Below are 26,828 nucleotides of genomic sequence, written 5' to 3'. Positions count from 1 at the left end.
GAGATACAGAGACAACTAGGACACGTCTGCTCCCTGCCTTTAGGACTCGAGTCAAATGACACCAACCATACAGGCAACTCAGCACTCTAGACTTTGTTCCTGCCCAGATGTCCATGGTAACAACTGCTAAACAGAAGCCATATCCCCTTATTCCCTGTAGAGTAGTGTCTCTCAGTCTTTCTAACGCTGTGACCCTTTAGTACAGTTCCTCATGTTGTGGTCACCCCAACCATAAAACTGTTTTATTGCTGCTTTATAGCTGCTATTTTGCTATTGTTATGAATCATAATGTAAATATCAGATACACAGGGTATCAGATATAGCATAAATATCTGATAATGTGACCCTCCAAGGAGGTCTCGACCCATGGGTTGAGAACCACTGCTGTAGAAGGACTCCTATAGACTAGCAAATGTCCTGAGGGGCTGTGTCCATTATCTATCACTACACCACAAATGATCACAAACTTAGATCCTAAAACAACAGATATTTATTATCTCCCTGAAGGTGTGTGTGTGGGGGGGGGGCTCAGGAATGAAAGCAGAGCTCAGCAGCAGAGCTGTGCCTCACCTTTGGCATCTCACAAAACTGTAGAAGGAAGGGTGTTATCTCAGCTAAAGTCTCCACAGGAAAGATTGCTTTCAAACCCATATGACTATTTGCAGGATTTGACTTTATCAAGGCTGTCAGACAGTGTGAATGCCAGTCCATTAGTCAGAGACACCCCTTGGCTCCTTGCTAAGGGATCTAAATGAGGGGGCAGTGTGTTCCTTTAAAGCTCACAAGCCAAGAAGGCAACAGCTATGGGCTGCCATGGGAACAATGTCACTACATAACCTAACCATACAAGCATAGCCATGACACCTATCACTCTTCTCCCATTTACATACAATTTACATTCTAGAAGCAGATCACAGGTGAAGAGGGTTATAGAACTGTGGGGAAGAAGGACCACTGTGGCTACCTTAGAGACTGCCAACTACAGCTGTCTAAAACCACCATGAAGTGCAGGGTGAGCCCTGCCTCAGGAATTCTTTCCTCAGGGTACTTGCATTACCTGGATTTGGTCTCACAAATCCTGTTCTGTTTTCATGATCAGCTTGGTTCTCCCACCTTTACCCATGAGATGTCTCTTTTCCTTGAAGGCAAGGGGACTGGACCCCATCTTTTCTTGTATGACCCCCATTTGACCCATGCCACCAACATGGCTGGATGGTAGTGGCTCCTGTCCTTGTGCTGGTCACACTCTGCAGTTGAGACTCCTAAGCTACAAGTACACTCTAGCTCCATTCTTACAACTGTAGTTCTGTATGGTTGGTCCTTTCTTGGACTTAAAGGCCAGTTCAGTTTCTCCACACAGATGCTCTGAGATCTTCCTTGTCAACACTCTGGTTAGAAGACCTGTTCTTGCTCTTCTGTCCTATTTCATGGTTTTATTGAGTTATAATTTTTATTCCCTATAGTTCACCATTTGAAATGTACCATTCAGTGACTTTTTAGCATATATGTAAAGTTGGATAACCATTACTAGAATTGATCTCAGAATTGATCTTTGACCCCAAAAGGAATTCTGTATCTATTAGCAGCCACTCCCTAAACCTCAAACTCTAAAAAACCCACCATTTTTACTTCCTGTCTCTGTAGATATTCTTATTATAGACATTTCAAATCAATGGCATCATATAATAAGTAGTCTCTGCATTCATTCATTTATTCATCGAGACAGGATCTCACTCTGTAGCCCATGCTGTCTCAAACTCATCATGATCCTCTGTCTTGGCCTCCCAAGTGCTGTGATTGAAGGTGTAAGACATCACCCCCAGCTAGTTTCTTCCATTTAATGTTTTCAAAGGTTATCAATGTTGTACCATGTACTAGTACTCCTTACTTTTGTAACCAGTTTGCAATTTTTGATGCATAATGTCCATATTTATCACCAATAACCATGTGTAACATAGTATACAATATGACCCATCTTTTCAAGCCTTTACCTAGCTATCATGAATGGTGACATGATGGACATTTTTATAGCAGCTTTTGCATGAATGTGTTTCCATTGCTCTTGGTATGTAATACTAAGGACTAGAATGGTCATGTCATAAAGTGACTTGGTGACAATATGAAGACTTGCCTAATTGCTTCCTAAAGGAACTCTGCCATTTTTAAGTTTCCAGTAGTAATGTAAGGGAGTTCTAGATGTTTCCACATCCCTGACAATACTTGATAATATTGGCCTTTTTAAATTCTCTACATCTTTTCTGAAGACAGCACTGGGGAGAATATCACTTGTTTGATACTTTCAGGCAGATTCTTAAAGTCTTAAATAATGAACAAAACAGCATGTGCTCTCTGTTCTCTTTCTCCAACATACGGATAACAGGGGTGGTATCTACTACCAAGAACTCAAGAGCTGCAGGCTGGAGCTAAACTATGTCACTAGAGGCAAAAGGCAAAAGATGCTGCAATAGTTAATCTCAATTATAAACTTGATAAGATCTACGATGACATGGAAGCATAGTCTCTGTGCATGCCTATGAGGAGTTATCTTTGTTAGGTTAATTAAAATGAGAAGATCTGACCATTTTGAATGGCAAGTCCCTTGGGATGAGATCCTGGATTTACCTGTTTGTCTGTGTGTCTGTCTCTGTCTATCTATCTATCTATCTATCTATCTATCTATCTATCTATCTATCTATCTATTTATCTATCTATCTATCTATCTCTATCATTTATCTATCTATGTCTATCCATCTATCATTGATATACCTAAAAGTCGGGCTGATGTGATAGCTAAACGGGTAAAGTTGCTTGCTGAAGAAAGACTATTAGTCTGAGATATATCCCTGCTTCCCACATGATAGAGAGAGAGAACTGACTCTTGCAATTGTACTCTAACCTCCATATTAATGCATGCATGCACACTCGTGCACACATACACACATATTAATAAATATGCAATTTTAAGGAGAGAAAGTGAATTTTACAAAGCATACATCCTTCTCTGCTTTCTGACTGAAGACAGAATGTGACCAGCTGCTTCAGGCTCCTGCCACCATAACTTTCTCACAAGGCTGGTTGATCCCTTTGCCCTGTGAGCCAAAATAAATGCTTTCTCCCTTGGCTTACTTTTGTCAGTGTACTTTATCATAGCAGCATGGAACACACTGATAACCAATATTCACAAGCCACAGAAAGTTTAGCAGATAAATGCAGAGGCTCAGGAGCAATGCTGTATATGTTTTCAGCACTATCTCTAAACGCAATGGCTCTGGGAACTGGGTTAAATCTTTTTTAAAAAAAAAACAAAAAACAAAAAACTTCTTCGGGTCTGTATTTGCAAAATGAGGATAATCATGTTATCTTGCTTAAGGGAGTCTGAGACTAGATGGTTTGCTTCTGAGCCCCCCGAAGAATGAGGAAACATTCCAGAGTGGCCCCCAGTATTAGAAGACTCCATAAACACAAAGGAAACTGTCCCTACAGATTTGGTTGTCTCTTCCTCTACATATATCTTCCCCAATGTTATTTCCAAGATCCCCCAAACCTGGTAGAGAGGGACCGATTCCAAGGTTTTCTGTCTTTCTGCTTGGCCTCCTTGGAGAAAGGCCCTGTGCAGCACATGCCAGCCAGTCTTACTTTCATACTCTGAATTTGCTGTCATTTGCATAAGGACACTCTGAGAATAGCTCACGCTTGAGCTGGGAAATCAGGAGAGGGTTCAAAATGCTAAAATCTGACCAAGGCTTCTCATGAAAAATAACAGCTTTAGGGAAAAGCAGAAACATAACCCTCTTTTTCTTTCACTCTCAAAAATACATTGTGATGAATAATGCCCCAGGGTTGATGTATGCAAACTTCCACAGTGCTCATGGAGGTAATTGAATCCTCTATAATGATGGGCCAAGAAAAAAAAATAATAAAATAAGAAGAAGGAAAAAAAAAACCCAGACAGACAACGTTCAGAGACTGTGGATGGGCCCAGTCTGGCTTTTAGCCCACAGCACCTGCAATTATTCTGCAGTGATTTTTATTTATCTACTTAGTGCTCCCACTAGGCAGGGAGAGAAAGAGAGAGCACAAGAGAGTGAGAACCTAGTAATAATTCAGTCCTCATGGTTAGGCAGCAAGCTCGAAATTGAAAAAGTTATTCAAATGGATAATGAAATGGGGCTAGGTTTCTAACATTCCCCTCTATGTGAAAATGGAATAAATTGTGGGACTCTGTAAATGGCTCACATGCTGTTTGTGATGGGATTACACACAAGTTAGATCACAAAGCACTGAGTCGGGGCAGGATCCTAGGGTGAGTGGCGGGCATTCCCACTTTCGCAGAGAAGAATGGCATCCTCAAGGCCATTGGTCTTGAGAAGGTCATTGGCACTCAGTGGAACCAGTCACCCTTCTGTGCCTGATGAGACCAGAGGATGGGAATTAACCGGATGTGACCTTGGACTAAGTGTTTTAAGTATCATCAAAGAAATCAGTACCCATTCTCTGGTGTAACTTGGTGGAAGAGAGAACTCGAGGATATGATAAGCCCTGTCAGTTCTAGTGTCTGATGGGACTGTAGCCACTCCTCTCTCCTCCTCGGCTAATTGTGACCGGCAGCCTAGATAATTTCCTTCGTAAGAAACAAAGGGAGATGGGGTGATCTTATGAGTCCACCATATATTCAGCCACAGTCGATGGATGGCAAGGTTCAAAGTGTGTTTGGCAGCTACATGGAATTTCATTCACCATTCAGGGAAGGAAGCAAGTCATAGATGACATCATCAGCTTATAGATCAGGAAGAACTAAAGAGCAATGGAATATGGCGAGTGAGGTGACGGAGCCCAGGTGTGAGTCTGAGGCATCATACATGGTCACTAAAGTTTCGTTCATATTTCTTTTTTTCCTTGGAATGCTGGCTTTTGGCTCCTGACGACAGATAGCTCACTCTCAAGAGCAGCACAGCAGGGCTCTTTGTTGTGTTCTGTGGCCACTGTGCTCTGTGTTGTCTAATATGGCAGCCACTAGCTGTGTGGGATGATGGAACATTTGAAAGGTAATCAGTATTACCAAAGAAATGGATACATATTGAATTTAGCACATTTAGTTTTTTTTCTGAGATAACTCATGCCTTATTTATTTATTTATTTATTTATTCATTTATTTTTAGAGTTACTAGTTTTGTTTGTTTGTTTTTATTTTAAATTGCAGATTTTATTCTCCTGCTAGTCTACCTTCCAACTGTTCCACATCCTATACCTCCTCCCTACCCCCTGTCTCCAAAAGGATGTACACACACACACACACACACACACACTCCACACCCACCCCACCAGACCTCTAAACCCCCTGGGGTCTCCAGTCTCTTGAGGGTTAGGTGCATCTTTTCTAACTAAACCCAGACCCAGCTGTCCTCTGCTGTATGTGTTGGGGGACTCATATCAGCTGGTGTATGTTGCCTGGTTGGTGTTCCAGTATCCGAGAGATCTCAGGGGTCCAGGTTAATTGAGATTTCTGATCCTCCTACAGGGTCACCCTCCTCCTCAGTTTCTTCCAGTCCACCCCTCCCCCTAGTATAACCACAGGGTTCAGCAGCTTCTGTCCATTGGTTGGGTGCAAATATCTGCATCTGACTCTTTCAGCTGCTTGTTGGGTCTTTCAGAGGGCAGTCATGATAGATCCCTTTTTGTAAGTACTCCATAGCCTCAAAAATAGTGTCAGGTCTTGGGGCCTCCTCTTGAGCTAGATCCCACTTTGGGCCTGTTGCCCAGAAATAAAACCACATACTTATGGACACTTGATCTTTGACAAAGAAGCCAAACATATACAATGGAAAAAAGAAAGCATCTTCAACAAATTGTGCTGGTCTAACTGGCTGTCAATATGTAGAAAAATGAAAATAGACCCATATTTGTCACCTTGCACAAAGCTCAAGCTCAAGTGGATCAAGGACCTCAACATAAAACCTGTCACTCTGAATCTAATATAAGAGAAAGTGGGAAAGAGCTTTGAACTCATTGGCACAGGAGGAAGTTTCCTAAACATAACTCCAATGGCTCATACTCCAAGATTAAGAATTGACAAATGGGACCTCATGAAACTGGAAAGTTTCTGTAAGGCAAAGACATAGCCAATAAGACAAATAGAAGATGTACAGATTGGGAAAAAAAACTTCACTAACCCCACATCCAATAGAGGGTACATTTAGTTTTTAAAACACACGTGGCTAGTAGCTACCATGTTAGGCAACGGAAAGCTAGTCATCTATTCAATTGTCACATAAATTGGCCTTTTCCTAGCAATGTAGTCATTTAAAGCATGTAGATCAAGGCCAGGAAAACTATTTACCACAATGTCTGGTCTAATGAGGCATTTATGAGTGGCTTAGGTGCAAGGATATCATTGCAGAAACAAATACTTTAAAAACCAAAAAAGAACACACTTGAATAAGAAAGGACTTATTTGGTCCATTATTTCAGAGGCTGCAATTCATCATGGCAAGGAACTTGAAGACACAGCAGAGAGGCTCACATCATGGTGACCAGGGAGCAGAAAGATAGAACCTTCTCCATTTTCTCCTTCAATGCCACTCACATCCAGGGTGGGTGTTACCCTGATAGTTAATCCTCCTTGGATAAATCCTCACAGACACACCCAGAAGTGAGCTATACTATGCTCCAAACAACCCAGTTGACAATCAGAATTTGCCATTGTTATGATACTTGGAGATTTCGGGGTGAGGGGTGGGGAATGACAAAATAAACCAAACATCTAAGAAAATTGAGTTCTAGGTCTCTCTCTTTCACACATGTGATGTTTGGCAGACTTGTTTGTAAAAAAATGATTTGTTTGTAAAAAAAATGTCATCTAGCAGTCAAAGGACATCCACCAGAACAGCCACATCAGTAGCCATGAAAAAGCCAGGGAGCAGGAGTTTGAAGCCTAACGTCATATCTGATACATAGACATATGGTAGACACTCAGTGTCTTCCGGGATTAGATTTCAAGTGGAGTTGTTAAGGGGAGGTCATCTTTGAAGCTATGAAAGTGAGTAGCAGGTAAGATTTCAGAAGCCTAGTCTGTAAAAATTAGAAGAAAAAGGGCACAGAATCTACCAGATATTTGTTATGATATAGAAAAGGAAGGACAAACATCTATGAATGACCATTGCTGGAGAGAAGAGGCATGGGAGGCCAGACTGTGTAGCTGGGCTTTCAGACCTTGAGGCTAGAGACAGCAACAGAGAGGGGCCATCTGGGTCAGAGTGCTTTTGACCACCAACAAAAACGCTACATGTAAATGCTCAGTCATAAGGATAGTGTCTTAGCCAGGGTTCCTATTCCTGCACAAACATCATGACCAAGAAGCAAGTTGGGGAGGAAAGGGATTATTCAGCTTACATCTCCATATTGCTGTTGATCACCAAAGGATGCAGGACTGGAACTCAAGCAGGTCAGAAAGCAGGAGCTGATGCAGAAGCCATGGAGGGATGTTCTTTACTGGCTTGCCTCCACTGGCTTGCTCAGTCTACTCTCTTATAGAACCCAAGACTACCAGCCCAGAGATGGTCCCACCCACAAGGGACCCTCCCCGATTGATCACTAATTGAGAAAATGCCTTACAGCTGGGTCTCATGGAGGCACTTCCCCAACTGAAGCTCCTTTCTCTGTGATAACTCCAGCTGTGTCAAGTTGACACCAAGCTAGCCAGTACAGATAGATACTTCACACTATAGCGAATCTAGAGCTGTGATGGATCTGGGCTTTGATTGCTTTTCTCTAACTCAGTTCTAATGAACATTTCTTGAAGGGAGTTCATTTTATAATGATGAAGTTGAAGCTTTGGGAGGTTAAATTACTCCTCCAAATCATGCAGTAGGGACCAGAAGTTGAGGTATAAAGGCTTGAGGACTGAAAGTAACTTACTGAGTGGTGTGAAATTCATCTCATTAAATGAGATTTTAGTCTGTCTTCTAGAATAGCATTGGAACAAGGCTATGGTACATTATTTCCATTACTTCAGCTAGAATCCATAGTCCTGAGATACCATGCTCAGTCATACAGCAGTCAATTTGCCAATGAACCCTATGTCTCAAATTAGAGACTCCCTTGTAGAATATGAGATATCTTTTTGTGGATTTTATGCTTCCCAACAGAACAGTAAACAGACAGACAATGGGGACCATGATCTTCATTGAGTGCTCTCTGAGGTCCATCTCTGGAGAGCACAGAGTTCTCCCTGATGCCTACCCCATCTCAAGACATCACTGAGTCCTCTCTGATGCCCATCTCATTTCTTTCTCCCTCTACCTTCAATGGCTGCTGTTTTGTGACAATGCACAGACAGTGAGGAACCTAAATGGATACAAAGGACAACAGGATGGCAGAACCAAACATCTGTTGCCCACCCCAGAAGAAATTAGACTCTCAGTGTTCAAGGGCAAGGGGAGTACCAAGTCTGCAGTGGTACAGTCTCAATACTGAGCTCTTTGGTCCTCCTGCTTTAAGGTCTAACTGGCTTTGACATGAACAAGCAGCCTATAAACCAGTACAAACAGTGAATTCATATGCATGTCTGAAAGTATGCAGCTTCAGGCTTAGGAAGGTGGCTATGGTATTAAGGGGCTTGTCATGCAAGCATGAGGATTGGAGTATAATCCACAGTGTCCACATGAAAAGCAGGGAGCTCCGGGGTGGAAAGGTGTGCACCTGTAGTCTCAGCTCTGGTGAGGTACAAACAGGGAGATCCCTGGATATTATTGGCCAGGCCAACTTGACAGTCTGAGCTTTAGGGTCAGTGAGAGACCTTCCTCAAATGATAAAGTGGCGGGTAATTGAAGAAAGTAGCTCATGTCAATCTCTGATCTATATGTGTGCACTCACACACATGTTCACACACACAAACATATATACACACATACATGCACACACACACAAAGAGAATGGAGTCAATATATAACCAGTAAGGAATGTTCCTTTTGGTAGGAGATAATTCTCATAATTTAAGAATATATAAGACATATTCAATAGATCTAAGCTAGTTTAGCCTCTCTGATGTGTCATTATTTTTTTCAGAAAATAGTTATCCATTTATTATCTGTTGCCCATGTCATATGACACTGAGAAATTGATCAGCATCCATCCAAAAATGTATGCCTTTGGAATGGAAAGAGCTGCCAAGTATGGATTAAATTGATAAAAAAAAATAATTCCAAACATGATTAGAGTCACTTTGTTGTATACCGTGCACAGCAGGTGGGGAATCCTTAGAGAGAATTAAGGGAAGGTTTAGGGAAAGCAGATTAGTGGAGAAAGATTAAATGTGTTTCAAAAGCACCCCAGAACATATTTCAAATGACAGTCCTTCCACAAGCAATGTTAAACTATTAGAACACAGAAATTCAAGCCCTTTGTCCAATGCCTAACATATATACAGTAAGACACATAAGGACATGTGCCCTTGTGGAACAAACTGTACATACTGAATATACTTAGAAATAATGATTGTAGCTGATTACTATGCTATTTTTTAGCTTCACATTTAATTATAAAACTTATACAGGAAAGCATCCTTGTTGTAAAAGATTCTGACAACACAAAAGTACATACAAGAAAACGTGAAGACCAGAGGCTGAGGAGATGGGTTAGTGGATAAAGCACTTGTTTTATGTGAGAGGATTGGGGACAGGAGTTCAGATTCCCAGAATCCACTGGGAAAATGTGATTGCTACTTGTAATTCTGGCACTTGGGAAGAAGTGATGGGATCTTTAGGGCAAATGGACTACCCAGACTAGCAGGAATTGGCCAACTCTAGGTTCAGCAAGGAAGCCTATATTGAGAAAGAGAGAGTGGAGAGACAATAAGGAAGACACATTGTATCAGCTTTTGGCCTTCATACACATGTGCACCTACACATATAGGTACACTTACACATGAGAACATGTACACCCTCATACACATGCACACACACACACACACAGTTTCAAATGTTTGACACAGTATCTTTATGTATGTATGTCTCTCTGTATGTATTGTATGCATGTGTTCACATATGTGTGAGTGCACTTACCAGTATGTGTATGTAGAGGTCAGAGGTCAATATTAGGTATCTATCATTCATCAGCTAGGTTCTTGAGACAGTGTCTTTCACTGAACCCACTCTTTGCACTACACTTGTTGGCCAGCAAGCTCCATCTTGCTGGATGGTTCTGTCTATCTCCACCCTACCTCCTTGCTGGGGTTGCAGGAATGAAGCATGTTATAATTTTTAAAAGGTGCTGGGGGTCTGAACTCAGGTCCTTATCCTGTGCAGCAAGTATTTTACCCATGGAGCCCTTGACAAACTATCTTCTATCATGGATATTCCTTAATTTATTTAATCAATGCCTTTCTGATGACACTTGATATGTCTGCAATGGTTTCTCCTAACAAAGATTCCAAAGAGGCTTGTTTTCTTGTTGCCCAACATAAAAACAACATCAGAGAGGACATCATTTCTAGTCAACTTGTTAAAACTCTTTGTTTCTGTTAGAAAAACACCAATGAGTAGCAGTTGTGCCCATCTTGCCTGAAGCCACACAGCCACTTGTTACGACCTTCTTCTTGATCTATTGGCATTGTAATAGTAGGGACTAGAGGAGGGTGGGACATCAGAGCTTCCTGTCTCACAGAAGTACTTGCTGCTGCGTCCTATAGGATCTTGAAATCCCCTTTCTCATGTCAGGGTTCATACGCTGACTCCATCCATACAACCCATAGAGAGTGGTTGTTTCTGAACAATAGGTTATTATGAGATTATTCATGTATATTTGTATATCTGTGTTTCTATAATATACTTTATATGATTATATAGTTTATATGAATTCCATCATCAACAAATATGTGTATACTATACAATAAAAATATACGATTAGGAAAATTAGACAAGGGTACAGGGGGATTCAGAAGTTAAGAACAGCAGAGCTTTTGCAGAAGATTCGGGTTTGCTTCCCAGGACCTGCAGTGACGGATCATAACCACCCGCGATTAGGATTCTAGAATACCCAACATCCTTTCTTGGTCTCTGCATGTCCCTACACACATATTCACATTGTACAAGCTGCACTTAGACTCCAGGCTCATACACATACCCATATAACTCTAAACATTAACAAATTTTTAAAAGATTAAAGATATATCAAGAAATCAGAAAATCGGGCAAATATCAGGCATGAGCCCAGAATTTCAACTTAGCCAGGAGACTAAGATTTATTATTTTAGTTTTTTACAATATCTAATTTGTAACAATTTATATCATATATTTTATGTAATTAGTATCTAAGAAGTAAAAATAAATTTGTAATGACTAGTTTTCTTATAATCTATAAATTACTTGTGTAAAACAAACAATAACCTAACCAGAAACTTTTAACCTTAGTTTTTCAATTTTGTATATAAAAAGTGAGAATGAGAACCTAAACTCACAGAATTAGTGTGAAGATCATATGAAAGATGCACTCAAGAATCAAGATGGTTTGCAGTAAGAACACAATGGTAGTTCATGTAAGACATCAAGAAAGGACCATGAGCTTGACACCAACCAGCCATGGGATTGGATTCTTGCTTCTCTACTTATGGAAGTGATCTTAGGGACATTGTTTAGCCTCACACTATCCATATAATGAAGACAAGGCTAGTATTAAAATAGGGTGGAATGATCTAAATGATATATCTTAGCATTGGAGCATCCCCACCATAGGGAAAATGCACAGTAATTTTCAGGTGTCCACCCCGTTCCATTTTTCTTTCTGTTATCAAGAAACACATTGTTTGTCTGCATGAGAAAAAATGAGCTACTCAAGCCTTCTGCATTGTATTTTCCAATGAATTTGGCACACATCAAATCTTCTGTAATAGCTGTAATATCTCAAAGGTATTTCTATGTTTTCCAGTGTTGAAGCCATTTCCCATAGCACTCTGGTGTTTGTGCACATCTTTAAGCACTGAGCGTCTTTGGTGGTTGTTTCCGTCCACATTACCCAGTACACCACTCACTGAATAGGAGAGCATGCTAAATGAAAAATAGGGGAGAGATACCAACCCAGTTTCACAGATGGGAATTTGAGGTTTGGAGGTTATGCATGAACTTCTCAAGGTCAAAAAGTGAGAGTCAGCTATTGGCTTCATGTTCAGGTTTCCTAAGGGTTTCATCCCCCAAATCTGCTCCTGTGCATTCACGACAGGCTAGAATAATCAATGCAAGAATAACAGTGCAGAAAGAGAGTCTACACTGTAGTCTATTCTAAGAAGAATGACAGACCTAGATAAACACTGAGCAACAGATATGAAAGGAAGAGGAAAGGAAAGGACCCTGAAACCTGAAGACACATACAAATAAAGACCAGGGAAGGCTTTCCCGGGAGATAAACTGGTCTGGTGAGTAAATAAACCAGGGAGATTCAATGTAGAGTTTCAAATGGGTGAGAGGCTGACCCTACATGAGCAGCCCCTGAAATCTAGTTTTCAGAACAGACATTTCCATAAGTCAATGGGAATGACTCCTAACACAAATGCTGCAGCTATCACCATCTAGAAACCTCATATATGCCCAGCATTGCTCTAGAAATCCACTTGGATGACACAATCAATCCTTAGAACAGCCTTGCCCCTTTCTCCTTCTGTCTGTTTCTAGAATTCACATTCTTAAGTATGTGAAGTTCTCTCACTGTTGTTATCCATTTCTTTTGCTTCTTTGACTCGTTGTTCCTGCCCTACGATTGTTTTACATACCCAAATGTCCAGGTCCTTATGACACTCCAGTGATTAATCTTCCTTGACAATCCTTGACTGGGTTTAGGTTCACCATGGAAATGTTTCTTCAGGTGTGCCTAGGAAGGTGTTTCCAGAAAAAATTAGCTAGAGAAGAAAAAGACCTACCAGGAATATGGCTGGCAGCGTCAATGATGCCGGGACCCAATACCAAGGAAAGAGTGAGTGGAACACCAGCAGTCATCTCTCTCTCTGCTTCCTGGTCATGGCTGCATTGTGCCCAGTCTCCTGGAACTTCCATTGCTTGTCTCCTTCCCCACCATGATAGACTATAACCTTGACCTACAAGCACAAATAAGTGTTTCCTTCCTTAAGTTGCTTCTTATCAGGTATTTGTTCACAGCTATGAGATAGGTCTCTATTGCAGAAGAAATCGTCCTTTCAGCTCCATGAGGATTTGACTTCCTTGACTGTCCTCACTCTTTTTATGTGAAGCCAACCATCACTGAGATAGTATGACCATTAGACCTTTGCCTTTCCCAGTGACTTCTGTATTAACATAGACTATAGTAGGAGAAATGTTTAAGCTTTTTACTCAATGCTGGGTATCAAATCATGGGCTGTGTGCTTGTTAGGCTAATGCTTACTACTGAACCAGATCCTCAGCTTCCCTTAAGCTATTCTTTTAAGTGAGTAAATGAATCTCTAATGATATTACTGCGGGTAGAGATGCAAGATATTTTTGAAGGGCAAATGGATTTGCTAGACATTTGAAATTACATCCACACCCAGTTCTCCACTAATTCAGTCTCTCGGAAGACTGAGCCCTTCTAGGTCCTTTAATCAACCCTCCCTACCTTCTGTGTTAACATTCTATGACTATACATGGCCCACGGGCAGATGGGAACAATTTTCTTCACATACATAGACAGTGATTCTCTCCACTGTCAGTGACATTTCTTTTTCCCCGTGGGATCCCTAGGAAATGAGAAAGTTGAGCTGTCCCCAGGGTGTGTTGAATTAGGCCAGTTGCTTAGTTCTCTTTCCTACTGGGGAATGAGTGGGATAATTGAGAAGGAGATGGTTGCATGGTACTCAGTTTTTGAATATGTGTGTTACACACACACACACACACCAGGAACTATTGAAGGTCTTCCAGCAGCAGTGGCTGGATGATGATCTTTGAAGGAACAGATGAACTTGACATGGGACAGAGGAAGAGACTTCTGTTTCCCCATCCATGGCTGATCTTCCAGGAGCTCTATGAATAATTTAGAGAGCTTCCTTAGGACTCATTGCATTCTCCAGAGAAAATATCCTTGTTCTCACCCACTCTGGATTACTGGTTTCTGACCTGTTGCTTCTTCCTTAGACCATGCCTCCTGTCCTGTGCCCTGTATTCCATCAGCTCTTTGATTAGCCATACAGTGTTTGATTTTGATTTCACTTGTGAATATTAACACTTGAGTTCTGTGCTATATAAATCCTAATCAACCTATGTCTTCTGGCCATTGTAGTCTCCTGAGACTTACGTCTTGAAGACTCATATTGATGCTAGACAACTCTGGAGTGGCTACCAAATGCCTTGTTTTCTCTTGCAGCAAGTAAGAATTAGTCAAGTAATTAATCAAAAGCTATGACTAGGGTGCTGCTTAAGCCATTATTATACTTTTTTTAAATCAATTTTGTTTACTAGATAAATGAGAACCCAGAACTCATGACCTGGAAGTCGTCATGAGCAAGAAGATAAGGTGGCCTGAGCCTTCTCAACTGCTACCATATAGATGAGTCTTGTAAGACTCAAAATGAGAGAACATATAATAGCAATCAAAACAAAAAGGAAGACTTCTGGAACCCAATGCATGTCTCAGCTGAATGGAAGAAGCCCAGTGCGAAGCAATAGATTGTGAAAATATCTCATTAGAGATTGAAGACCAGAGCTGAGCTATTGGAAGGAACCTCTAACCACATATTATAGAGTATGTGCATCCTTGATAATAGATACATAGAGAGATGCTTGAAGGAGCCAATCATGTATAAAGTGATACAGAGTTGAAATATCCATAGGTTACAGACTTTCAATTCTCAGCATTAGAGATGAATTATACTAGATATTTGTGATAATTATCCCCAGTTATGAATGTATCAATTAGCTACGGCTGTATAACAAACCAACCTAATGTACAGGGGTTAAAACAACTGTACAAGTTTATAATTAACACTATTATTGTTCATGCTTCTGAGGCTTCCTGAGGTAGTGTGGGATTGACTTGATTAGGTCGCTCCGTTTGTCCTGTCTGGGTTTACTCTTATGTTTGTAGGTAGACAGGTGGGGACTCTTGGAGCTTAGGCTCTAGGCAGGGGTAGCTTTGTTGGTTAAGTTTCACCACATGCTGGGCGGTGGTGGTGCACACCTTTAGTCCCATCACTTGGGAGGCAGAGGCAGACAGAATTCTGAGTTTGAGGCCAGCCTGGTCTACAAAGTGAGTTCCAGAACAGCCAGGGCTATACAGAGAAACCCTGTCTGGAAAAAAAACCAAACCAAACCAACCAAACAAACAAAAAAGTTCCACCACACATGTTTCTTGCCCTCTGCTGAGACCAGCCAGTTTCTCCAGCATGTGCTTACAATTTTGGCAGAAGCTCAGAAGCTCAGCATAAACATATGCAGTCTCTTGAGGCCTCACCTGAGCATGCGTCCAATGCCTTACTATAGCAGACAAAGCACATCTCCTGGTTGAATCCAAGTCAAGAGATCAGCTATATCTGTTAACAGGGTGGGGAGGCACTGTAAAATATGAAGCAAGTATGATATTCATTAAGTATTTAATAAACACGAGCTAATAAGAGTTACCTTTTATGAATCCCATGAACTGAAATACAGAAATCATAAAATACTGCTAAATATAGAAGCCACAGCAACTAGTAATGGTGATTGCTGTTATGACTAAGATGAGAGATGCCAGTAATTCTATTCAGTTTGTTTTTAATGAAAATAAGATCTCTTTTATAACACTACCTAAAAGATGCATGGCAAAGACAAAATACAAGAAGGGAAAAAAAAAAAACCTAAGTGATAACCCATGATACACATGAACCAGGTATTGATCCTGAGGCTAAGATGTGGGATGCATGGTAACTAGCCATCATCCCTTCTTCTATAGACAGTGCAAGATGTTTCTGTTGGTCATTAGACTAACATCACATTTTTTAATAATAAAGATATTTATTTATTTATTTATGAGAAATTTTTAATTTACATTTCAAATGCTATCCCAAAAGTTCCCTATACCCTCCCCCAGCCCCTGCTCCCCTACCCACTAGCTCCCACTTCTTGGCCCTGGCATTCCCCTGTACTGGGGCATATATACTTTGCAAGACCAAGGGGCCTCTCTTCCCATTGATGGCCTAATAGGCCATCTTCTGCTACATATGCAGCTAGAGACACGAGCTCTGGGGGTACTGGTTAGTTCATATTCTAACATCACATTTAAGTGACAAATAGATTCCAACTCAGGTCCAAATGGTTCTAAATGTAAGCTCTTTTGGTGTTAGAAATAGTGTTCAACCAAGCCCTTCACTTCAGCTCATTTTTATACACAGCATGCATGCAAACACATACAGTGTGCTTGATAAGAAGTTTAAATATTCAGCAAATAAAATAGAAATTAAAACAACTCTAATTTCATTACATATTCTTCCTATTTTCATTTTCCAACAATTTTCATGAGTCATATATATGTATATGTACATATACATGTATATATAGATGTGTGTGTATGTGTATATGTATAGTATATTACCAGCAGCAGCAGCAGCAACAACAACATATAACCATTTTGAGCCTTTATTAATTTCCCTTATAAGTTCTGGAGATTTTTGTTTGGTTTGATTTTGTAGTGTGGAGAGATCAAACTTGGTGCCTTTGGAATCTGAGAAAGTGCTCTACTACTGAATTATGGCACCAGTACACCTTTATAATAGTCTAGAAAGTTCACAACCCTGTGTTGGTTTTTTTCCTCTCATTTTCATGCACACATACTGGTAGTGCTTGACACCCACACAGGTCTCCTTACCAGACAAGTCACTCACAGCATGAAAATATGCTGTTAAATAAGAAAATTCCCAATACCTCAGCATTGCATTCATCACTCAGCTATCAAGTTGCCCTTTGGAGACCTTTTCAGATAGTTCAAATCATTTTGCTCTCGTCAATCCCGTGAAATGGGGTACTATTAGAGTGAAGCTCTGGTCTGAATGTGAGATGTCCTTTATAGGCTCCCGGGTTAAAACATTTGGTCCCAGCTGGTGGCACCATTGGAGAAAAGTTGTGGAGCCATTGGCTGAAGAAAGTGAATCCCCGGGGACAGACTGTGAGACTTATGGCCTAGTCACACTTCCTGTTCACTCTGCTTTCTGAGAGCAGATGCAGTGTGACCAGCCAGACGTCTGCAGATGCTACCGTGCCTTCTCAGCCTGCTGCTGCCATGTCTTCCCCACTACTGTGGCTGCATCTTTCTGAACTATAAACCACTGAGTGGCTTTAGTTGGGATATTTTATCACAGCAAGAAGGAAAGAAGCCAAGACATGTGACTTAAAGAGCAGACCACCTTAATGTAAGTTGGGGCTCCACAGAATGTATTCATGTTGGCAAATTTGCATCTCCTTTATGCAAAGTCAAATGATGGAAGCTCTCATGGGTTGCCCCAGTATAACTGTCAGAAAGGAGCTCTGCAAATGCTCAAAGACTCAGTAGACATTTGAGAAGCAGTAGGATGTGCATGGGTAAAGATGGAGCAGAGACTGAGGGAATTGGCAACCAACAGCCGCCCAACTTGAGACCTGCCCTCATGTGAGAGAGGTAACCCCTGACACGATGAATGATACTCTACTATGCTCGCAGACAGGAACCTAGCATAACTGTCTCTCTTGAGAGGGTTTATCCAGCAGCAGATGGAAACAGACACAGAGACACATAGCCAAACATCAGATAGAGCTTAGGGAGTCTTGTGGAAGAGCAGAGGATAGAAATGGGCAAGCTGGTGGAATCCAGGACACTACATGAAGACCTACAGCGTCGATTAGTCTGGGCCCATGGGGGATCACAGAGACAGAACCACTGAGGAACATTCAGGGCCTGGACCTAGGCACCCTACACATTTGGAGCAGCTTGTAGTTTGATCTTCATGTGGGTCCCCTCACAATTGGAGCAGGGCTGTCTCTGACTCTGTCAGCTGCCACTGGATCCCCTACCCATAACTGTACAGCCTGGTTGGGCCTCAGTCGGAGAGGATGTGCTTTAAGCCTCCTGTGACTTGATATCTCAGGGCAGGTGGCACCCAAAGGTGCTTCCTCTACTCTGAGGAGAAGAGGAGGGAGTGATGAGGGCAGGGATTTGTAAGCATAGGCCTAGGAGGAGAGGAAGAGGCCTGAGATTAAATTAATTAGGGAAAACAACAGAAGCAGCAACAACAACAACAACAAACGACCAAAACACAAAAAATACGAAAGAGAAGCAGTACGATGAGGGATCTTAGTCCAACCTTAGCAAGTCAAGAAAATATAAGGAATTTCTGGACAATCTGTGAGTTGTCCCTAACTGTGCCTAAAACCACCTGTCAGTTATAGTATGCTTTCTTCCTCTTCTCTCCACTGACCTTGTGTCAATCTCAAGGTTAGGACAGACTTGGTGTCATGAGTGAAGACAGAATTATCTATGCACTGATGCTTGTGAAAAAGGTAGTTATGGAGGCGAGGACGCTGAAGCAAAAGCCAAGAGATGTAGGTTTTGGTCCTGGTGAAAGCAACCAACCAACAGGGAAGCCTGGAGCATGTTCATCCCCACTGCTCAGCCCTTTTCTTGAGCAGTCAAGTTTTGGAGTCAAGTTTTGGAATCAGAAGTTAACACTTCAATGCAGGTTCTAGTCCATAGCAACAGCAGTGTATCTAGGTACATGACTAAAGCTATCTGAGCCTGTGTTATTCCATTTCTTGTGTGTGTGTGTGTGTGTGTGTGTGTGTATGTGGGGGGGGGATGGAGTACAGCTACACATGCACAAGGGTCTCTGACTAATAATCCCCAGGGGTCCTTCTATCTTTGCCTCCTTCCATACCTCACAGATTTCTTGACTACTTTATAAGAGATAATGATACCCATTTGCCTTCCCTAGAAGGCTGAGCTGTGAGCAGCCTTGGTATTCATGAACTCTTTTCCCATTTTGAGTCTAACCAATGTCCTGCAATTTCAAACAGTGGATTATTGGTGCTTTGAATACTTTTTTTTTCCCTATGAAGCATGTACTTCTGACAAGTCACTAATGTTAACACCACTATACAGCCCTTTCAAAGATTTCCTATCATAACCCACGCTATTAACCTGGCGAATCAATGGCACGCTTGTAGAAGACTTTGTTCACAGACAGCATCTCAAAGCGACAGGGAGACAAGTACTGGAATCCATTTTAGCCCTTCCACCATGCTATGGGTTCTTTATACACTTACACATCAGAAAGTTGCCCATGATCACAGCAGATTCCACAGTTGTCAAACTAAAACCTTGCTGAGCAATGATGTTTTGGCCAGTCTTTACAAATTGTAACTTATCTCCAAAACAAGTGTAAATATCACATTAAGAAGATAGTGCTTAATGGTGTTCCCTCTTAGTTATTAATTTCCCTGCAAACATTAGAGAAAAGAACTATTCTTTTCCTTTTTAATTAAAAAAAGTCCAATAGCTTTAGTTCTAGAATGTATTTGCGTTGCCTGATTTTGGACATTTCTGTCAATTCTGAGTCCCAGGGATCTGGGGAACTGTGGCCAAGAGGAGCCAAAGCCATGGGCAATACATCTGCCTGATTGGCAGGTACATTAAGCAATTGCCTTTAAAATTATGTGGCTTCCTTTGGGTTAACCAGTCCTGGAAGATATTGATTCATGGTCTTCGAAACCTGACAGACTGTAGATAATGTTTATCCAGAGATTTTATATATGTTGTCTCATTTGGATCTTTTTAATCTACAAAGCCATGATAATAAGAAAGAGATGGGTGTTTAATTCTTTTGACCGTTTACCTATCAATGTACAATCCTATGGTTAATCCAGTAAGAATTAAGAATGATAACCCTTGGATATCTCATGGCAGGTACCATGCTGAGAGCTTTACTGTCATTATCTCATAGTCATCTCCCAACACAAAGGCTGTTACTATTCTCCTTCAGAGATGAAGACTCTAAGCTATCCAGTCAAAAATTTTAAAAGGAATGCTCATAAAGACAGGTTTTGTTGTTGTTGTTGTTGTTGTTGTTGTGTTTGTTTGTTTGTTTTTGTTTCTTTTGGAATAAAAGTATTATATTCAAGGAAAACCCTAATATATCTAGATAGGAAATTCTAGAGGTCAAACTGAGTTTTGAATGTCCATTCAATTATATCTAAGTCTTGATGATTCTCATCTTGAGGATAGGCTGAAATTCACTTTCTGGGAGAAGGAACAATAGATGTGGGTAGCGAGGTTGTGGGCAGATGTTATGAAATCAGAGCTGCCTAGGCTCATAGCCTCTTCTGTGGGGCTTCGCTTAGGAAAAAAAAATGCATCATGATTCCTCCCATATCATAAAAAGAGATCTTTAAAGTGACATTGAATAAGAAGCACATGGGGTCAAGCCGGATGAAATGGTCTATTCCCAACCAATTTGTAACCTACAAAAGTGGCAGCTGTATAGGCTCACCTATCAAAAATAAATACAGTTCAGACAGCTTTGAGCACTTCTAGGAGTCCCATTTTCTCATAAAATCTCAATAAATCATAGCAAGCCTATCGTGTAAACAGACATAAACAGACAAGGAAGGCCAAAGACGATAGGCAACTACTCTATGGCTCTGAGCACTTCTAGGAAGCCCATTCTCTCATAAAATCCCAATAAATCAAAGCAAGCCTATCCTGTAAAGAAGAAGGACAAACATTATAGGCAACAACTCTAGAACTCTGGAGACTGAAAAGCAGGGGCTCTGTTGAAACTGAGCAGGTGAGAGCAGCCAACTGAATGCACATGGGGCAGATTTCTCCTTCCTTGTTTCCTTCTCTAGATAACTTCTCATCCCATAGCATCACGAGTAGAGAAGGATGTTCTCTATACATAAAAAATGTCTGGACGTGGTTTGGGCAGACACAATTAATTATATACCCAGAGTAGATAATGATCAACTATCTTCTAGGGTTTATCTTAGAGATGTCTCATGGCAAGACCTATGCTCTCCAGACAAGATATGAGAAGACTCAGCCTATGAATTCATGTAGACTGCAGGCAGAAAATATCAAAATCCTACCACAAGCAGATCAGGCAAATGGCTTACATGGAACTTTCTACAGTGTAAAACCCATCACTGATCTTCACAATCATGAACACAGGCAGGATTACCTAACATCTGAGGAAATCTCTAATAGACAATAGCGCCAAAAAGTGAATTACTCAGAGAAAATAGAGCAATACATATATAATCAGCCATCCGTACCATCATTAGAATGGGCACTAGTGGGAAGAAAGAGGGGAAAAAGAAGATAAGGAAAGTGGATATGATCAAAACACATGATAAAACTTTAACATAAAGGACACTATGGTATCCACCATTTCATACAATCAATTGAAATTAATAAAAATATTTCATACAACCCCCAATGAAACTGAGGGAGAAAGCTATGAAAGAGCAATAGGTAGGAAAGTGCAGCTCCCATATGCACCACTTATGGATATTAAATATGTAATAGCAAGGGGGAAACATCAATAAAGATGTTTTAATAAAGACCAAAGTTAGAGAATCAACTTCTACATTTCAAAATTCATCAAATAATTATAAAGAGAAGAGAATAAATCCAGGACATGGAATAATCAATGAAATAATCCGAGAAAATCTTCCTTTCTAAGGAACTCTGCTTCTTGATTGGCAGGACCTGATGGGGACACAGTGAGGAATGGGTTCCCATCTATCACCTACGGGCTTCACTATCATGAAACTTCAGAGCACTTCACTCCAAGAAAAGATCTCATGAACTTGGATCTTTCTCCAGGGGAAAATGAACAGGTATACATAAAGAAGAATAACTTTATTTTTAAATTTTATTTATTTATTTATTTGTTTGTTCGTTTGTTTTTTATATTTATAAGGCATGTACCTGATAAACAGGTATACATAAAGAAGAATAACTTTATTTTTAAATTTTATTTATTTATTTATTTATTTATTTATTTATTTATTTATTTATATGTATAAGGCATGTACCTGAGAATATGGAGCCCAGAAGAGGACAGACAGGAGCCCCTAGAGCCATCCAAGATAGGTTCTAGAAACCAACTCAGATCCTTAGTAAAACCAGTATGTGCTTTTAAGTGCCACAAGTCAATCAATTTCCAAAATACAGAAGGCAAGGAAGAATAAAATAAAAATAGAACTATGAAGTCAGAAATAATATCCTTATGAAGAATATTGTGGTATCAGCTGAGTATTGATTTACTAAAAAATGATGGGGCCAGAAAGAAGGAGCTAAAACCTCATCTATCATAATGGGAAGTCAGAGAACTTACTTAATATTCATTAATCCAAAGAATGCCACACATGCATGCTATTTAGAAAGATGTCTGCTTAAATGCCAGAAGAAACCTGTGAACCCACCCCGGGCAAGAGAAGACTAGACAGAGTGTGGGGCAGGGAGCTGTTTGGATGTCATGATGAGTCTTACAAAAAGATTTGACTTTGCAACTATGTGCCCCATTATTACGATTAAACAAATATTCACCACCAAGTTCCAAGTGCAACATGCAAGATGGTACAGTCCCTTTGAAAACAAATGCCCTATCCCTGTTTTGAGAGACCTTCACATCCCCCCCCCCACACATACACCTCTAGAATGTACAGAATTAGCAGAGAAGTACATTAAGGTGCCGTTCCAAAGTTTCAAGATGTGTCATCTATCCAAATTCATATCTAGAAGTTCAACACTTGGCACTTAAGAGACTCATTGAACAAGGAGGGTCAGTCAATTCATTACTGTGTGTTAACCAGGCCTGTAAACTCATGAAGCAGAGCGCAGCATTGCTGAAATTACTACTAGATAACCCGAAGACAAATAAAAACATTAAATATTCATTTCTTTCTCTTGAGCACCAAGGGATCATGGCTTTCTGATCTTGGAGTCTCTGGGACTTGGTTGACAAATCATTTCATGTCCTCTGGGCAGATCTTGGAACATTTTTCTTTCTACTTCCAAGGAGAGAAGTCATCTGGCAAGAAGCTTGCCTTGCATATGTTTTATTTCTCTTCACATAGGTCGATGTCCCTCTACGGGCCCCTGTTCTGGTACGACATTGGGTGGGTGAAGTGTGACATAATTCTTACTTTTGCATCTGGTCATTTAGTAGTTTGCATCCCGACAGGTCATTTTCTGCTGGTCAGTCTGTAAGAGGTTGCTACTGAGAGAGTGTCTCAGGATAAATCCTTGCTACTGTACCTGCCTTCACTGTATCCATCCCTCCCTTGTTTACCATTGGTCCTGCTGGTAGGGGGTGTCTTTCGGTAACTTCTTATAATTCTCCCTCTTTAATTACATCTCTGGGTCCTCTTGTGTGCTGTATGAAATGTTGGCATAATTTTACTGGATTTTGGTTGTATGTTCGTGAACTTCTACAATTTTGTGTTTTTTTATGTTTATTTATTTTGGGGGTGTTGAGGTCATGTCATAGTGCAATCGTGAATGTCAAAAGACAGCTTGTAAGAGTCAATTCTCACCTTCCACTATGTGGATTCCAAGGTTTTAATTCACATCATCAGGCTTGGCAGCAAGCATTTTGACCCGCTGAGCCATCTTGCTCGACCTGAAATTCTTCCACTGAGGTCTTTCTCTGTTATTACAGGTACAAGTTCAGTATTGTCTTCTGCAGGCTGCAAGCTTTCATTTGCAGTTAGCTTTAAGATGATCTCTTCCACCTGTATAGAGACTATGCAGTTGTTGGTGTTTTCTTTTGTCTTCCCCATTGGCTTCTTGTTCCTCTCTGGACTATATATAATATGAGTTCCTGCTGAAGACTTGTTTCACCTTTCTCCCAATTTATACATTCGTTTGGAGGCCTACACTCTGCATTTTGATGGACATACTTCTACAATACAAGTGTCTTCCTTTGGGTTATTTGTGGGAGATCTAGTCTCTTAACACTTGCTCTCAGTTTAGAATCCTAAGACAAATCTAGAACCCCAGAGAAGTCAAGGATGAAGAGAGCACCCATCATCCTTAGAAGCTAAGACAGACCAGGAAGAGCTGAGGGACACTGGAGATCCCATCTACATCCCTGGCTGCCCAAAGTCATGATGATGCTTTTCATTCAAACCAGGAAATGTCCTCCAAACCTATTTGGAGAATACTCCTGCGGTGGTCTGAATAGGTATTGCTTCCAAAGACTTATGTGCTTGAATTCTTGGCCCATAGGGAGTGGCATTGACAGGAGGCGGGGCCTTGTTATAATAGGTGTGCCCTTGGAGGAAGAAGTGCATCACTGTGAGGGTAGGCTTTCAGGTCTCCTATGGTCAAGCTACATCCAGTGTGGAGCACAGTCTCCTGCTGCCCATGGACCAAGAGGTAGAAGTCTCAGCATTTCCAGCTCCATGTCTGTCTGCATGCTGTCATGATTCCTGCCATGATAACTGACTGAACCTCTGAAACTGTAAGCCATCCCCAATTAAATGTTTGCCTTTATAAGAGTTGCTGTGGTCATGGTGTCTATTTACAGCAATGAAGCCAAAACTAAGAAAACTCCCTTCTTAGAAATCTGCTGTTTGTAAAACTAAAATAAAGACTAAAATAACAACAGACTCTCAGAAGTCCTGTTTCAGCCACTGTGGACAGAGCACATGCCTTTAATAAAGCAAAGCCAAGTTTCTTCTCTTAACCAGTTTACATATTCAAGGAAGATTTACATATGTTGCCTGTGGCATTTATTCTCATAGCCATTAAACATTTATTAAGTATCTATTAAGGCCCAGGTACTATATATGGGCCTATCCTTTCAGATTATAATTCAGCAACACATATTTGGAATCGTTACTATTTCCATATATTTTGTACCAGTAATATGACCCTTGGGAATTTTTCCTAAGGTAATAATTCATATGGAAAAAGTAATATGCAAAATATATTTATAGCAGTTTAGTTTCTAATAACTGGAAGAGCTAACTGCCCAGTGGTGGGGGAATTAAGACAGCCATGGTGTGCTCATTTCATGAATGCAGATGAGACAAAATACAGAAAATGGGAAAGAATATATGAAACGTTAGGGGCGAGACTGAGGGCGAGCTCTATGAAAATATGACGGCGCGTGTGTAAAAACACATATGTAACAGAGGTGTCAGAAGACAGTGAACAATGTGAACAGTGTTGGGTTGGACAGAGAGACTATGCCCCTATTTTCTTTCTCTGGATGCAATGGTCCCCTTAATACCTACTGCCCTGGTTTCATCTCAACTGCAGTGAAAAAAATACCTGATAAAGAGCAACGTAGGGGAAATAGGGCTTATTTCGCCCTCAATCCCAAGTTACAGTCCATGACCTGCTCATATGAAAGCCAAGGTTAAGAACAGAGAGGAATGAATTCATTCATGCTTAAGGATCAGCCAGCTTTCTCCACTCCTGTACAGTCTAGCACCTAAGCCCATGGAATGGTGACAGTCATGTTTAGGCTAGATCTTTCTACAATTCATGGCACCCTTCTTAGCAATGATTTTGTTAAATATGAAAGAATTTGGTCTTAAGATTTCCAAAAAATAGATACTATCAGAAAATAGTGACAATCTCAGGGTCTGGAGAGATGATGGTTCAGTCATTAGAAGAGCTTACTGCCCTTGCAGCAGACCTGTGTTTGGTTTCTAGCAACAAAGGCAGGTGGTTCACAATTGTCTGTAACTAGCTTCAGGGGATCCAATACCATTCTTCTGGCTTCTGCTAGCACCTGAATGCACACATAGGCACACACATGTACATAACTTTAAAAGTAGTGGGTAGCCTGTTTCATTCAATAGTCGGGGCCACAGTCTCCATTGCTGCATTGATAGTCTTTCTAAAGTCAAGTCTCACTAGCTTCTGTAACTGTCGCTATTCTGTGACGCTTTCCTCATCTGGTGTTGTCAGGATCTTAAACTGCATGGAGGTCATTGGAGGTGACAGAAAGTTTGGATCAGACTGGATTAAAAACCTCCTGAGTTTTCAGCTCAATAAGCCACTCAGTATTTCTGAACCTCACCTCTCTCTCCTGGAAAACAGGGTTGATCTCACAGGTCCACAAGGACACTTCCAAAAGTCCCAGGAGTCTACCTGCTCCTGGAGGGAGGCCCAGGGAATGTGAAATTCAGGTCTCAAACTTCAAAAGCCTTCTGGGGGGCCCATGTGAGCTGCTAGGCAATGGGGGGAGGCAGACAGGAGAGGCGGTTTCGTCAGATACTGCATCTAGTTTAGCTGGTATCAAACCCAGCCCACTGAAGAGTGTCACCTGGGATGGCAGTGGCTGAGGTCCTTACAGCAGGTCTCCGTTATGGCCACTGGTGGCTTATTTTGTCATAAAGGCAATATGTGTTTATGAAACGCAGAATGGAGTGAAAAATTGAAACCAGCTCCTACCCACCAATACCGCCTTGTGGAGAAGGGGCTGCTAACAGTTGGCGTCTCTCCTCCAGTTTTCCCAGCACAGAGGCTTTGGCAGGTTTTAAAGCCCAACTGTAATTACACTGCACATAAAATTTTGCATCCTGAATTTTTCATTTAAATGTAGCAAATAAGCTGTTTTCATGCCATTTTCTAGTGTTCAGGGCCATTATTTTTAATGGCTGCACAACATACTTGTTTGGAAACCATACAGGCAGTATGCATGTGTGCACACTTCCCTTGTTTATTTTATTTTTAATATAAAACATATTTGAGGTTATAATATAATTATACCATTTCTCCATCCCCTCCCTGCAACTGTCCCATTCACATCTCCCCCTCTTCTTCAAATTTGTGGCTTCAGTTTTCACTTATTGATATTGTGCACATTGCCAAGGAGCCCCTTGTATAGTTTT

At 40.9% G+C, this 26,828-nt stretch overlaps 1 long non-coding RNA gene across 1 annotated transcript in view; it reads left to right on the top strand.

Moving 5' to 3' along the window:
• The first annotated feature begins 949 nt into the window (after positions 1-949).
• The window catches only part of LOC110327182, a 44,738-nt gene continuing 18,859 nt past the window's right edge, over positions 950-26,828 (top strand). Inside the window, exons 1-3 of the long non-coding RNA XR_002380813.1 lie at positions 950-1,012; positions 18,412-18,687; positions 19,478-19,599. This is a non-coding gene — a long non-coding RNA (uncharacterized LOC110327182). The remainder of the gene's footprint in view (positions 1,013-18,411; positions 18,688-19,477; positions 19,600-26,828) is intronic.

This window comes from Mus pahari, chromosome 10, assembly GCF_900095145.1.
Source record: "Mus pahari chromosome 10, PAHARI_EIJ_v1.1, whole genome shotgun sequence".
Lineage (NCBI taxonomy): Eukaryota > Metazoa > Chordata > Mammalia > Rodentia > Muridae > Mus > Mus pahari.
The sequence above is the reverse complement of the archived record's forward strand: the minus strand, read 5'-3'. Positions and strand labels throughout refer to the sequence as shown.